Source organism: Crotalus tigris, unplaced genomic scaffold (genome assembly GCF_016545835.1).
Source record: "Crotalus tigris isolate CLP2741 ecotype Arizona unplaced genomic scaffold, ASM1654583v1 scf7180000024366.1712601, whole genome shotgun sequence".
NCBI classification, from domain to species: Eukaryota; Metazoa; Chordata; class Lepidosauria; order Squamata; family Viperidae; genus Crotalus; species Crotalus tigris.
The window spans coordinates 1,324,884-1,339,276 of NW_024100534.1; positions in this window are offsets into that span (position 1 = coordinate 1,324,884).

Sequence of the window (14,393 nt, forward strand, 5' to 3'; positions counted from 1 at the left end):
GGTAGTCTATTCTTTCCTGGTGGAATTCGCATTTCAATTGTTTGGCATATAGGTGGGCGGCTTGCAGTTTCTTTAAAACTGCTCTGATTAGGTTGATTCGGTGAAGATAAGGATGTTGTCTAAGTAAACCAGGACCCTTTTAAATAGGTGCTCCCTTAGTATCTCGTTGATTAATTGCATTTGGATTACAAGGCGGGGCCCCCTTGTAATCCAAATGGCAAGACTTTGAATTGGTAGCACCCCATTGGGCAGTTAAATGTGGTTTTCCTTTCCTTAATTCTCACGCAGTAATACGCTTCCCTTAGATCTAGTTTAGTAAAAAAAATCATTTCGAGAGGTATGATAACATGTCCTTCATGAGGAGTAGGGGGTATAGGTTGCTTTCATTGATTGTATTCAGGAGCCTATAATCCACGCATAAGTGTAAAGAGCTTCTTCTCTCTAAAGAGAACCGGGGTGGCCACTTTAGGCTTGGCTGGTTCAATGAACCCCCTTTCTAGGTTTTTCTTAATGAATCTTTCCATTTCCTCCTTCTCCTTTGGGCTCATGGAGTATAATCTGAGCTTTGGGAGTTTTGCTCTGGGCTTGAATTCTATGGCACAGTCCGGTGAGGGGGGGGAAGCTCATCCACCCTCTCCTCGCTGAAAACTTCTGCAAGATCTCTGTATTCCTTTGGTATTTCTGGTAACCCCTTTTCTTCTCCCATGGATGCTTTTTTCATTCTTAATTTTGGTAGATCCCCTTGGGGTTTTAAGTCCATAGGGTCCCCTTTTGGGAAATTGATTTCTGCCATCCTCCAATTTACCCAGGGGTTCCATTTCTTTAACTATTCCATCCCTAGGATCATTGGGCATTCCATGCCTGGGGTCACTACAAACGTTATGTCTTCCTCATGGTTGCCCAGGGAGAGGTGGATTGGTAAAGTGACTAGGGTAGCTGGCACCCCCCCTGCTATGGACCCATCTAACTGGCCAAATCAGATTGGTTGTTCTAGCCTCCTCAACGGAATGCCCAGATTCCCCACTAGCGTCAGGCTAATGAGGCAGCGGGTGCAGCCAGAGTCTATTAAGGCTTTCACCTTGACAGCTTCGGGCATGGAGGGAATTAATATAGTCACTGTCTTGAGGATGGGTGCGATGGGTCCACTTACCAGGGGCTCGCCCTCCGAGCTGTCGTCTGAGGTGTCCACCGGCCCTATGGTGTAGGCTGGAGTTCTTTCCCCATGATGGGCAGAGGTAGGAGATTCCACAGCCTCCATCAGTTTCATGGTAGATTCTTTTGGCTTAGCTGGAGACTTCCCGGGTTTGCTGGCCAGTGATCTGTCTGGGTTGTGCTGGGGGACTTTCAAGCGGCATTCTACCGCCCAATGCCCCTCTCTCCCACATTTGAAACAACCCATTTGCTTCTTGGCCATAGCCGATGGTTTCACTGGTTCGCACGTCAACTCAGGCAGTGAGCAGCTCCATTGTTTTACTCGGTGGTGCCTCTTCAGTAGGTCGAACTCTGTTTCCTCTGCCAGGACGTACCATTCGTCGAGTTGGTGTGGGTCGCCTCGGGGCAGGCAAGCATCATATAGGTCGTAGTTTAGGCCATCTTTGAAATGGCTAAGGAGGATGTCTTCTGGCTAGTTCAGTTTGCTGACAATGGCCTGGAATTCTTGCGTATATTCAGCTACCGGGTATTTGCCTTGCCTCATCATTTTGATCCTTTCGCGGACTTTGCGATCAGCCAGGGGGTCCTCAAATTGCCTTCTCAGAGAGGACATGAAATGGTTGAAGTCATTGCGCTCTGGAGCATTGGAGTCATGCAAATTCACCACCCAATCTGCAGCTGGCCCATCCAAAGCAGATTGCACAATCTGGATAAGGGGTTTGTTGCTAGGGATGTGCCGCCATATTCCTCCATGTAGCTGAGGACTTGGATTAGGAAAAACCCCAAGTGTGTCGGCTCCTCCTTGAATCTCGCGTCCAGTGGCGGGAGTCTTTGAATGAGTTGGTGCCTTCATTGTCGGTGGTTTTGTCTTCCATCCAGATCACCATCTGCTGATCGGGGGGGAGTGGTGACTACTGGATCAGTGGATGTCCCCGGGGCTGCAGGTTCCACTTCCCCCTCAGTGTCTCTCCCATTGCAGCTCCAGGAGTTGGTGCAGCCGTGGGGCTCAGAATTCTCTTCTCCTAGGGAGCTGAGGGTTCTCTTCATCAAGTCAATAGCTTTCTCTAGGATCCAGCTCGACTTTGGTGTCCATCTTTCTTCCTCTTCACTTGTGTGCAGGGATTTCCCCATCTCCTGCTTCCATTCTGGTTAGTTGCCCCCCCCCCCGTCTCAGGGTCACCTTTCTTGATTTCTTTTCCCACTCGCCTTTCTTTCCAACGCCCATTGACCACCGAGATTTGTGGTTACGCATCTCTACCACCTCTTCTCCTGAGGAATCTGACCTCTCAGATCCCGACATCTGGGAGGTTTTCAGTTGGGGCAGTGGCTCCCTCTCCAGGGGGGCTTTCTCCCTTCTCTGCTCCATCGTCTGACATGGTATTTTTTGCAAAGTCCCCTGGCAAGGTTCTCCCTTCCAGGTGGACTAATTTTGCAGATCCTGTCTAATGTAAGGACCCACCTCAATTTTACATCTTAAGAAGACAGAACTCCTGGAATATCTCTTCCAACAGGAATCTTTATTAAGAGAAACTGATTGTAGGCATGCTAGACAGGATCTGGGGAATCCTCTCCCACCATTCAATGTTTTAAAGTGTTCCCAAGCAGCCCCCATCCCACAGTTTTTCCGGGCAATTCAATCCGTCAGTCTGCTCCATTGGCACAATCACTCATTTTCTCTTTTTCCAGATTCCAGGCATTGCATTCCCCCCCTTTTCCCTCACTGCCGGCAAAGGGGAGAACTTCAGAGGGAGTAGGATGAAAGACGATGGCCGCATTGTTATGGTTAGTCCTCTCGAAGAGAATAAACAACCGGTCACTTTGTAATTAATGAAGGAAGTGAGAGTCATAAAAACCCCATGCTTACCCTCCTCCCCTTCCGTAGTATGACAGAATCCAGAAGAGAGTAAGAATTGGTTTTATATCAGAGTAGGTAGATAGAAATGAAATATAATTGGATTCTGACACAACCAGCTGGTTAGGCCCTGTAAGCAAAGCAAAGCAAAGTTAGGAAATTAAGCCTGGGCTAGGAGCGTCCCTTACCTCTGGAAAGCAAGCAGAGGTTGTCCCAGACATTTGTAGTCTGCAAACAGTGGTGAAAAGTGAAGGTAAAGCCAGTAAGAAAGCATCTTGTACCTTCTGCAGGGAGAAGAAGTGTCCTCGACAGACCCCTTTTTGGTCTGAAACCGGGGTGGTAGATCCCTAAAGGAGAGTCCAGTTACTCTGTGAGGGATCCAGAGTGCTCCATGGGTCCCTTTTTGACCCAAAACTGTGGTGGCAGGCGGAAGCCTCACTAGGAGGCTTCAGTGCGCCAGACCCGATAGAACCAAAGGGAACCCCTGCATATAAGGGAATCATGGGGTATTCTTTCAAGGGTCAAGATAGGCTTCCCAGCTTGCTTGAGGCCTGGGATGGGAATTAGCAGGTATGAAAAAGAGATAGGTAGAGAAACTATATGTAAAAAATGGACTTTGCTTAGGGCTTTGCTGGGAAATTAATTTGACTAAATAAAGGTACTTAAAGGAAAAACAAGAAATGGTGATTAATTCTCTCTCTCTCTCTCTCCATGGTATGTTTAAGATTTATGCCTTCCCTAATTTGACTTAACTGAGATTTATGGTGGGAATGACTAGGATGTGTAAAACTAAGACTTCTGTTTCCTTTTCTGTTCTCTTGTCTTTGTGTGTATATTTGTGTCAAAGTCTTTGTGTGTGAGGTAAATGTGACTGTTAACTGTCTCTAATCCAAAGAGAAAAGAATTTTAAAATTCTGCTAGAAATTCTGCTTAAATTAAGCGATCAAAAGGAAATACCTCACTCTGTTTGTCTGGCCAACAAACAGAATGAAGAGAAATGTGTTTTTTTTTTTCTTTTCCCCTTTCTTTCTCTGTACTCTTAAGAACAGCCCAAAGTTAGCAGGAGGAATGTTTTAAGTTCATCTGCTGGAAAGTTTTCACTCTTGCATATAATAATAATAATAATAATAATAATAATAATAATAATAATAACAACAACAACAACAACAACAACAACACAACAATAGTAGTAGTAGTAGTAGTAGTAGTAGTAGTAGTAATAATAATAATAATAATAATAAAGTTGGAAGGGACCTTGGTGGTCATCTAGTCCAACCCCCTGCTCAGACAGGAAACCCTATACCAACTTTATCAAATGCCTTACTGAAGTTCAAGTAAATTATATCCACAGCATTCCTCTGGTCCACTAATTTTGTCACTTGGTCAAAGAATGTAATAAGATTTGTCTAGCATGATCTGTTTTTGACAAACCCATGTTGGCTTTTGGTAATTTATTTATTTATTTATTTACAAATATTTATATGCCGCCCAATCCCAAAGGACTCAGGGCGGCATACAAAGTTAAAAACAGTCATAAAACAATAAAATAATCCAGTCATACCACGAGTCCGATCATATCCCGGCCCCCCGGGGACATCAGCCCCAGGCCTGCCGGAACAGGAGAGTTTTAACGGCTTTCTTAAAGGCCGGCAGGGTGGGAGTAGTTCGAACCTCGGGGGGAAGTTGATTCCACCAGGTCAGAGCCACCACAGAAAAGGCCCTTCCCTGAGGGCCCGCCAGCCGACATTGTCTGGCCGACGGGACCTGAAGGAGGCCCAATCTATGGACCTCACTGGTCTCTGGGAGCTGTGCGGCAGAATGCGGTCCTGTAAGTAACCTGGCCCTATGCCATGAAGGGCTTTGAAGGTGATAACCAACACCTTGAATTGCGTCCGGAGACCCACAGGAAGCCAGTGCAGCTCGCGGAGGATAGGTGACACGTGGGCGTGCCTTGGCGCGCCCACAATCGCTCTCGCAGCTGCGTTCTGAACCAACTGCAGCCTCCGAACGCCCTTCAAGGGTAGCCTCATGTAGAGTGCGTTACAGTAATCCAGTCTTGATGAGTGACTGTGAGTAAAGCCTCCCGGTCCAAATAAGGCCGCAACGGGTGCACTAGGCGAACCTGTGCAAAGGTCCCCCTGGCCACAGCCGATAGATGTTGTTCCAAATTTAGCTGTGAGTCCAGGAGGACACCCAAGTTGCGTGCCTGCACTGAGGGAGGTAAATTTGCCCCCCCCCCCAGGACTAAAGATGGACCATCCAGTTGGCCTTTGGGAGGCAAGACCCAGAGCCATTCGGTCTTGTCAGGGTTGAGTCTAAGCCTGTTCACCCCCATCCAGACCCTCACATCTTCCAGGAACCGGCACATCATGTCGAGTGCTTCACTGAAAGGACACGGGGTGGAGATATACAATTGGGTATCATCCGCGTACTGATGATATCTCACCCCGTGTCGCTGAATGATCTCACCCAGCGGTTTCATGTAGATGTTAAAAAGGAGGGGGGACAGGACCGAGCCCTGAGGCACCCCATAATCGAGGCGCCTAGGGGTCGATCTCTGTCCGCCCACCAACACCGACTGCGACCTGTCAAAGAGGTAGGAGGAGAACCACCGCAATACGGTGCCGCCCACCCCCACCTCTCCGAGACGACGCAGAAGGATACCATGGTCGATGGTATCGAAAGCCGCTGAGAGGTCAAGAAGCACCAGGATAGAGGAATAACCCCTATCCCGGGCTTGCCAGAGGTCATCGGTCAGTGCGACCAAAGCAGTCTCAGTGCTGTAGCCGGGCCTGAAACCAGATTGAAAAGGGTCCAGATAATTGGTTTCCTCCAAGGATCGCAAGAGTTGAGACGCCACCACCTTCTCTACACCCTTCCCCACAAAGGGGAGGTTGGAGACGGGACGAAAGTTCTTCAAAACAGCTGGGTCCAGGGAAGGCTTCTTGAGGAGGGGCCTCACCACCGCTTCCTTTAAAGGTTGCAGGAAAGACCCCTCCATCAAGGAGGCGTTGATTATCGCCTGGAGCCAGCCTCGTGTCACCTCCCTACTGGCAGAAACCAGCCAGGAGGGGCACGGGTCCAATAAACAGGTGGCGGCATTCATTGCCCTCACGGCCTTGTCCACTTCATCAGGGGTCACAGGCTCAAACTCGCTCCAGATAACATGAGTAAGACCAGCCCCTGGCAACTCGGCTGGCACTGCCCAGTCGGAGTCCAGGTCTCTCTGAATCTGAGCGATTTTGTCCGACAGAAACTGAACAAACTCCTCAGCTCTCCCCTCCCCTCCCCTCCCCTCTCCCCTCTCTCCCTTTAAGAAGGGAGCGGGTCACCCTAAACAAGGCGGCCGGGCGAGATTCTGCGGACGCAATAAGTGCGGAAAAGTGAACACGCTTTGCCGCCCTTATCGCCACTAAATAAGTCCTAAGATAGGCTCTTAATAGTGATCGGTCAGATTCAGAGTTACTGGCCCTCCAATGTCGCTCTAGACGTCTCTTGTGGTGCTTCATCTCCCAGAGCTCCTCAGTAAACCAAGGGGACCTCCGGGGACCACCACCACAGAGAGGTCGCAAAGGCGCAATTCGATCCAGGGCCCCGGACGCCGCCTCATTCCAGGCCGCAACCAGGGACCCAGACGAGTTGTGGACAAGGGAGTCAGGTATTTCCCCAAGCTCCTCCTGGAACCGATCTGGGTCCATTAGGCGCCTGGGGCGGAACCACCTAGTCGGCTCCCTCTCCCTGAGATGGGGGAGTGATGCTCTGAAGTCCAGCCTCAATAGGAAATGATCTGTCCATGACAAGGGTGAGATCTCTATTCCCCTTAATTCCAGATCATGTCTCCATTGCCCCGAGAGAAACACAAGGTCGAGTGTGTGACCACCCCTATGAGTTGGATCCTGAATTACATGGGTCAGGTCCATGGTTGCCATGGAAGCCATGAACTCCTGCGCCGCCTCTGAGCGATCGCCAAGTGATGGCAGATTAAAGTCCCCCAGTACTATAAGTCTGGGGAACTCCACCGCCAACCCGGCTACTGACTCCAGCAATGCAGGCAGGGCTGTTGCAACGCAGCTGGGAGGTAGGTACGTCAGCAACAAGCCCAACTGAACCCGTGAACCCAACTTCAATAGGAGGGACTCACACCCAACAACCTCTGGGGCAGGAATCCCACAAGGGCTCAAGGACTTCCGAGCGATGACTGCCACTCCCCCACCCCTGCCCTGATGTCGAGGCTGATGAAGCACCACAAACCCGTCCGGGCACATCTCCGAAAGGGAAACACCCCCCTCAGGGCCCAGCCAGGTTTCAGTTATACATGTCAGTAATGACTTCGTTTGCCTCTAGGTCAGCGGTAGGCAACCCAAAACACTCAAAGAGCCACTTGGACCCGTTTCCCACCAAAAACAAAACACAGGGAGCCGCAAAACCCTTTTGATATCTAAAATGAAGATAACACTGCATATATCCTTTTTTATCTTTATTATAGGTGTGTGCTCCTCGAAGCACAAAGCTGAAAACACCAGCCTGAAGATGATGAATGGGACTTCGTCGAAACGTCGCCAACACACTTCCAATTTTACATGGGAGAAAACCTGAATAACCAAAGGCCTACATACAAACACCCGCAAAAACCTCAGAATATATATATATATATATATATATATATATATATATATATATATATATATATATATATATATATGTATATGTATACGTATACATATATGTATATGTAGGTCTTTGGTTATTCGGGTTTTCTCCCGCATAAAATTGGAAGTGTCTTGGCAACGTTTCGACGAAGTCTCATTCGTCATCTTCAGGCTGGTGTTTTCGGCTTCGTGCTTCTAGGAGCAAAGACCTACATACAAACACCCGCGAAAACCTCAGAAAACAAATATATATATATATACACACACATGTATATACATATATACATACACATACACACAAAGGTAAAAAGGGATACGTGCAGTGTTATCTTCATTTTAGATGTCAAAAAGGTCTCTCTCTCTCTCTCTCTCTCCCTCCCTCCCTCCCTCCGTCCCTCTTTATTGCCCTTGGTCTGCCAGTCCTCTTCCCCCATTCTCTTTCTCTCTCTCTCTCTCTCTCTTCTCTCTCTCTCTCTCTCTCCCTCCTTCCCTTTCTCTCTTTCTCTCTTTCTCTCACCCCTCTCTCCCTCTCTCCTATCTGCTGCTCACCTGGCAAGCTGGCTTCAAGCTTTCTCCAACAAGCTCAGGGGTAGGCAACCTCGGCTCTTTTATGACTCATGGACTTCAATTCCCAGAATTCCTGAGTCAGCATCGCTGGGCTAGCTAGCTCTCGCCTGCCCTTCCTGCTTCCTTCTTCCTGCAGAGATGCAGCAAAGGGAGGAGCTCTGCCCAATAAGCTTTTCAGCTCCTTGGAGAACACTGTCAGTGCACTCTCTTTTACACACACACACACACACACACACACAAACAAACACACACATACAGAGAGAGAGAGAGAGAGAGAGAGAGAGAGAGAGAGAAGCAGGGAAGCGCAATTGCCTCTTTCTGTCTCTGTCTCTCTCTGCAAATGGCAGAGGAGGCTGGGAGCCACAGGGGAAGGCTCAAAGAGCTGCATGCGGCTCCAGAGCCGCAGGTGCCGACCTGTGCTCTAGGTGTTCGCTGATTCTTGTTTAATTATCTTTTCCAGAATCTTCCCAGGTATTGAGGTCAGGCTGATAGGTCTGTAGTTTCCTGGATCTATTTTTTCCCCCCTTTTTTAAAGATGGGAACTAATCAACTCTTTTCCAGTCCTCTGGTAGTTCCCCAGTGTTCTAGGATCTTTGAAGAATATAGTTCAGTGGTTCTGAGATCACATCTGCCAGTTCCTTGAGAACCCTGGGGTGTAATCCATCTGGTCCTGGTGATTTGAACTCATCTAGGCTGGATAGGTGCTCACTTACCATTTTCTTGCCTATCTTAACTTGTGTTTCTAATCTACTGTTTTTGATAGCTTGGACTGTTCTTTTCCTTTGTATAAAGACAGATGCAAAAAATAAAAATAAAAAATTAGTTAAATAGTTCTGCTTTCTCCCTGTTGCTTGTTACATTCTTGCCACTTTCCCCCACTAATGGACCAATCATTTCCTTAACTTTTTTTCTTGTCTTTTTTCCATGTTAAAAGAATTTTTTTTTTTTGTTATTTTTGACTTTGGTCACAAGCCTTAGTTCATTTTAAACCTTAGCTTTCCTCACCTCATCTTTGCAGGCTCTGACTATTTGCTGATATTCTGCTTTAGTTATGTGCCCCTTTCTACTTTTTATACCTATCCTTTTTATCTTTCAATTTATCAGAGAGTTCTTTATGCAGCCATGCTGGTTTCTTTTGAGAGCTGTTATTTTTCTTCTTTGTTGGTATTGTGCTAAACTGGGCTTTTATTATCTCACTTTCCAAAATTTCCCAAGCTTCTTGAATTGTTTTCCCCTTGAGGATTCTCATCCATGGAATCCTTCCCAAACCCTCTCTAAGTTTATTGAAATTAGCTCTCTTAAAGTCCAAGACTCTAGTTTGACTGTGTTCTATTGAATTCCAACATTGCATGATCACTCCCCCCCCAAGGTTCCTGTGGCTTCAACACCTTCTATCATTTTGTCTTTGTTAGTGAGAATTAGATCCAATATGGCTAATCCCCTAGTTCCCTTCTCTACTTTTGGGGAGACAAAGTTGTCTGCTAGGTTTGTCAGGAATCTGTTTGATCTTCCACTTGGTGCAGAGTTTGTCTCCCAGTTGATGTCAGGGTAATTAAAGTCCCCTATTATTATGATGATGTGCTTTCTATATACCTTAGCTAACTGACTAGCAAAAAGTTCATCTATTTCCTGTTTGATTGGATGGTGTATAGTATACACCTATGGCAATGTCATTCCCCCCCTTTTATATTGACCCAAATGCATTCAAGACAATTTTCATCATTATTGTGCTCTATTTCTGTAGAGATGTAGTTATTTCTTATATAGAAAGCAACTCCACCTCCTGTTTTATTTGGTCTGCTTCTTTTAAATAATTTAAATCCCTCTAGCTGAGTGTTCCATTTGTGGGTTTCATCCCACCATGTTTCCATAATGGCAACAATATCATATCTGCCCTCATTTACCTGAATTTCTAGTTCACCCTGTTTACTGTTCATACTCTGTGCATTGGTGTATAGACATTTGAGTCCTTTATGACTGACTCTGTGTTTACTTTCTACATAACCTGTGTGATGCCTGAGTTCCCCTATTTTCTTACCATCTGTTTGGTTAGTGCACTTTGTGTGGCACTCACTATTAAAAGCTTGATTTTGCTTGATAGCAAGGTTGGTAGTCTTGTCCAAACACACATCTATGTTACATGAACCGTTAACTCTGTAATTTTTTGATTGCTGGGGACACGGATGTTCTGTATTAACTCACTGTCCCCGTTGTTTAGTTTAAATATTCCTCCCAAAAATCTGTGAGTTTATTGCCAAGTAACTCAGTCCCTTTCTTTGATAGATGCAAAGTCTCTTTTGTACATTGTTTCATTGGATCAGCTACAGACATTGTGACTAATATAACCAAAGCCTTCCTCTTTACACCACCCCTTTAACACATATTGAATTCTGCTATATGCTGGCCTTTTCCATTTTGCTCCTTATACACTGGTAAAACCTCTGAAAAAGTAAGCCTACAGCCTATTCTGCTAAGTTCCTGCTCCAAGCTCTGGAAATCATTTTGCAATGTATGTGTTCTAAATGGGTTTTATCTATCCTGCATTTTTTAAGTTGCAAGTTCTTAAGTCCTAACATGTTGCAAATGTTCAGTTCAGAAGTGAGACGTTTCATTTATGTTCTCTTACCAGAATCCAGCCTTTCTTTTGTCCTCATCTGTGATTTCATTTTGTCTGCCTGTCTGTTTCTTTAATCACTGTAGTATTAATGCCTTTTCAAACTCTGCCTACCCCCCCCCCAATTCTACTTCTCCTTTTCTTACCTCTGTTCACCATGCCTTTGTCTGCCTCTTCTGGGAGAGTCCACCCAGAAAGGGGGGAGGAGTTCTTGCTCTTATGTCTTTCAGCCCTACACAGATGACCCCCCCAATCTTTGGAAGCAGAGCACACCGACCCAGATGCTGCCTCCATACATCTGAGCCATGGAATTGGGTTTTGAATCCAGCCATGCACTAAAAAACCACCATGCAACCAGAGTGGAACAGATCTTCCCAAGTCCTACCATTCCCCCAGATGCCTGTGAATGCTGCAAAAGAAGGAAGGAGTCCTGGAGCCATTGGTCCCCATGTGAAGCCTCAGAAGAAAACTAGGAAGACTATGGGGGGATGGTGGAAACTCATTGTAAATTTTTTTTCTTGCCCATTTGTATTGTAATAAGCCAGCTGAATGTAATTATTGAGTGATTGCATTTGGGAATAGTTGGCACTGCAAGTCCTGAACACCTTGAATTTCTGTCTGGTGGGAGGAAAATTTATCCAGAATGTTTGTATTGCTTGTTCTGTATTAGTAACTGCACACACACACACACACACACACACACACACACACACACACACATTCATAATCACACTGAGTCTCTTTCACCTACCTTCAGTAAAGCTCCAGCCTGATTCTTGCCCTGTGTCATTAAAACTTTGTAGGAACAACTTCCTGCAAATTTCAAGGCCCCCTCATGCAATTTGCAATTCATATGCCCTGACTGAGGAAGTAGCAAGAAAGAGATTTCCAAACCTAAGCCCTGAATATCTTGCACTGGTGGACTCACTATGTGCAATTTAAGAAAATGTAATAGCCTGGCTTGAATACAGGCTAACCTCAATTGGACATTACAAACCTGAACTAAGAGCTAAGGCAGGAAACAAACCTTGAAAGTGGGAAGCCAGTGGTTATGTACTGAGGGAAACCATGGCTGTGAAGAATTTTGGGAGGGATGTGCAAACCTGACTGGAACTCAAAGTGACATCCAACATTTGAAAATAATTGGCACAGAATATCGGAAACTATAAATTTCTTTTCCACCTAACAAATTTTTTGCCCTTTTAGAAATTTATGGGTTGGAACCTCCCCTTTTTTTGCTTGCCTCCATTAGTGTCTTCTTTTTTTGGTTTAACAGTATTAAAGCTTGTTTACCAAGTCTCCCTGACCAGATCAATTTTAATCTTGTGCCAATAAGTGTGTCATTCACACACTTATGGCACAAAGGGGGGATTGTGGGAAGTCAGCCCTCCAGAGAAGGAAATATTAAAAGGGCAGAAAAATATATTTCCTCCAAGGATCTTAAAGAGACAGAAAAGCATGCCCAGTTTTCCTTGATAGCCCCAGGTCTCCCTCCCGCAAGCAGAAGCCAGCTCTGTATAAATGCAGATGTAAACCATCAGAAAAGTTGGAACTAGAAGCTTAGAAAGACAAAGACACCTAAAATCTGCATACCCCATCCAAACTCTTAAGAGTCATTAGCCCCAGCACCAGGGAAGCAGGATATAACCCTTGGGACATAATAGAATTAACTTACCACCATCAAGAATACCAGAAAGACACACCCAGACTCAGGTCATAATACGTGACACAGGAAATACAAAGCCTGAAAAAGGAACAGGAAACTACTTCAAACAAAAGGCTTTTTCTCTCCTCTTTCCTGCCAGAACCATGTTCTGTCTGGCTCTTCAATAAACTGCAACCTTCTTTTTAAAGCAATCGCCATGTTGTTTATCCCTGGCTTGGATGAATCATGATGAAGACTTTTTCTTCAACACTGAAAAGGGGGACCATATTCTGGGCAAGGGATGGGCAAGGAAGAGGACACAGAACTAGTTCAACAGTGAGGAGCAGCATGGGACTCACCAAATCCAGAATTTTTCACACTAAGTTGGGTAACACTAAGGCAAAAAAAAAAAAAAAATCAAAACCCCACCAAAACAGGAGGTAAAAGTTAGCAAGGAGAGAAGCAATTTGTAATCAGCAAAAGGAAGAGAGCTTTGGCCAACAGTAGATAAAAACCAGCTGCCAGAGACAGGGAGTATGGTTTGGTCAGAGGGAAAGCAATACTACACACAACAAGCCTCCTTCCTAAGACTGACAACAGGAGCTCAACCAGAAGAAGGTAGCTGATACCCACTTTGAACTCCTCAAAAGCTGGCTATAAACACTAGGCTGAAAGGGGAGAAATTAACTGGATCCCCTCAAGCAGACCAAAATTGTAAAATTCAATTGAGCCAAATCTGTTCTCCTATTTCAGAAATGTCAAACACAAGGATGCGGCCTGCGAAGTGGTTTCATGTGGCCCATGAAGCCACCCTGGAAACAGTGAGGGAATGGCCCCCGCTGCCTTGGCCCTGGCCCAGGCTGCCCGGGAGCCAATGTACAATTTTGTAGTGGCCATCTATGCTGAAATGCATTCAGTCTTAGCTCCACAAGGCCGTCTGGAAACAGTGAGGAACCAGCCCCTGCCGCATCGGCCCCACCCCCTGGGTGATGCTGGGGAGGTGTCACCCTTTATAACAGTGGTTCTCAACCTTTTTTTTTTCATTGAAAATTTTTTATTTTTTAACATACAAGCATTTATAAAAATACAATAAAATTTTAAAGTAGAAAAAAAAAACCCTTACCCTCCCTCCCACCCCCAACCCCCCTCCCTTCACTTCCCAGAGCAGAATACAGGGTTAATAATAACAAAATTTATAATAATTAAGAAAAAAGAAAAAAAAAGAAAAGAAAAAAGAAAAAAAATTATCGTAATTAACCTTTAACTCCATAACCTATGAAACAATTCTCTATAATATTTAATATTCATTCATAAAATAAGTGAAACTTTTTAATTCCATACTTTTTCTGAATATAATCTATCCACCTTCCCCATACAATAATATATCTTTCTTGTGTATGATCCTTTAAATAAGCAGAAATTTTTGCCATTTCTGCAAAACTAGATACTTTAAATATCCATTCTTCTAAAGTAGGCAAGGAATCTTTCTTCCAATATAAACCTACTAATAACCTTGCTGCAGTTAATAAATTCAACATCAAAGTAGTTTCTTTTTCATTTAAGTCAACAAAAATACCAAGTAAAAATAGTTGAGGAGTAAACTTTATCTTTTTTCTAAAAATCTTTTGAATGTTCCACCAAATCATAATCCAAAAAGCCTTTACTTTTTTACAATTCCACCAAATATGAAAGTATGTCGCATCATTATTGCCACATCTCCAACATTTGGGATGTATACATACAAGATAATTTTTTAGGATCTAAGTGCCATCTATAGAACATTTTATAAAAATTTTCTCTCAAATTTTGAGCTTGTGTAAATTTGACATTTCTTATCCAAATTGTCTCCCATAAATCCAATGAGATCGGCTCCTGTATATTCTGAGCCCATTTAATCATACAGTCTTTAACCAA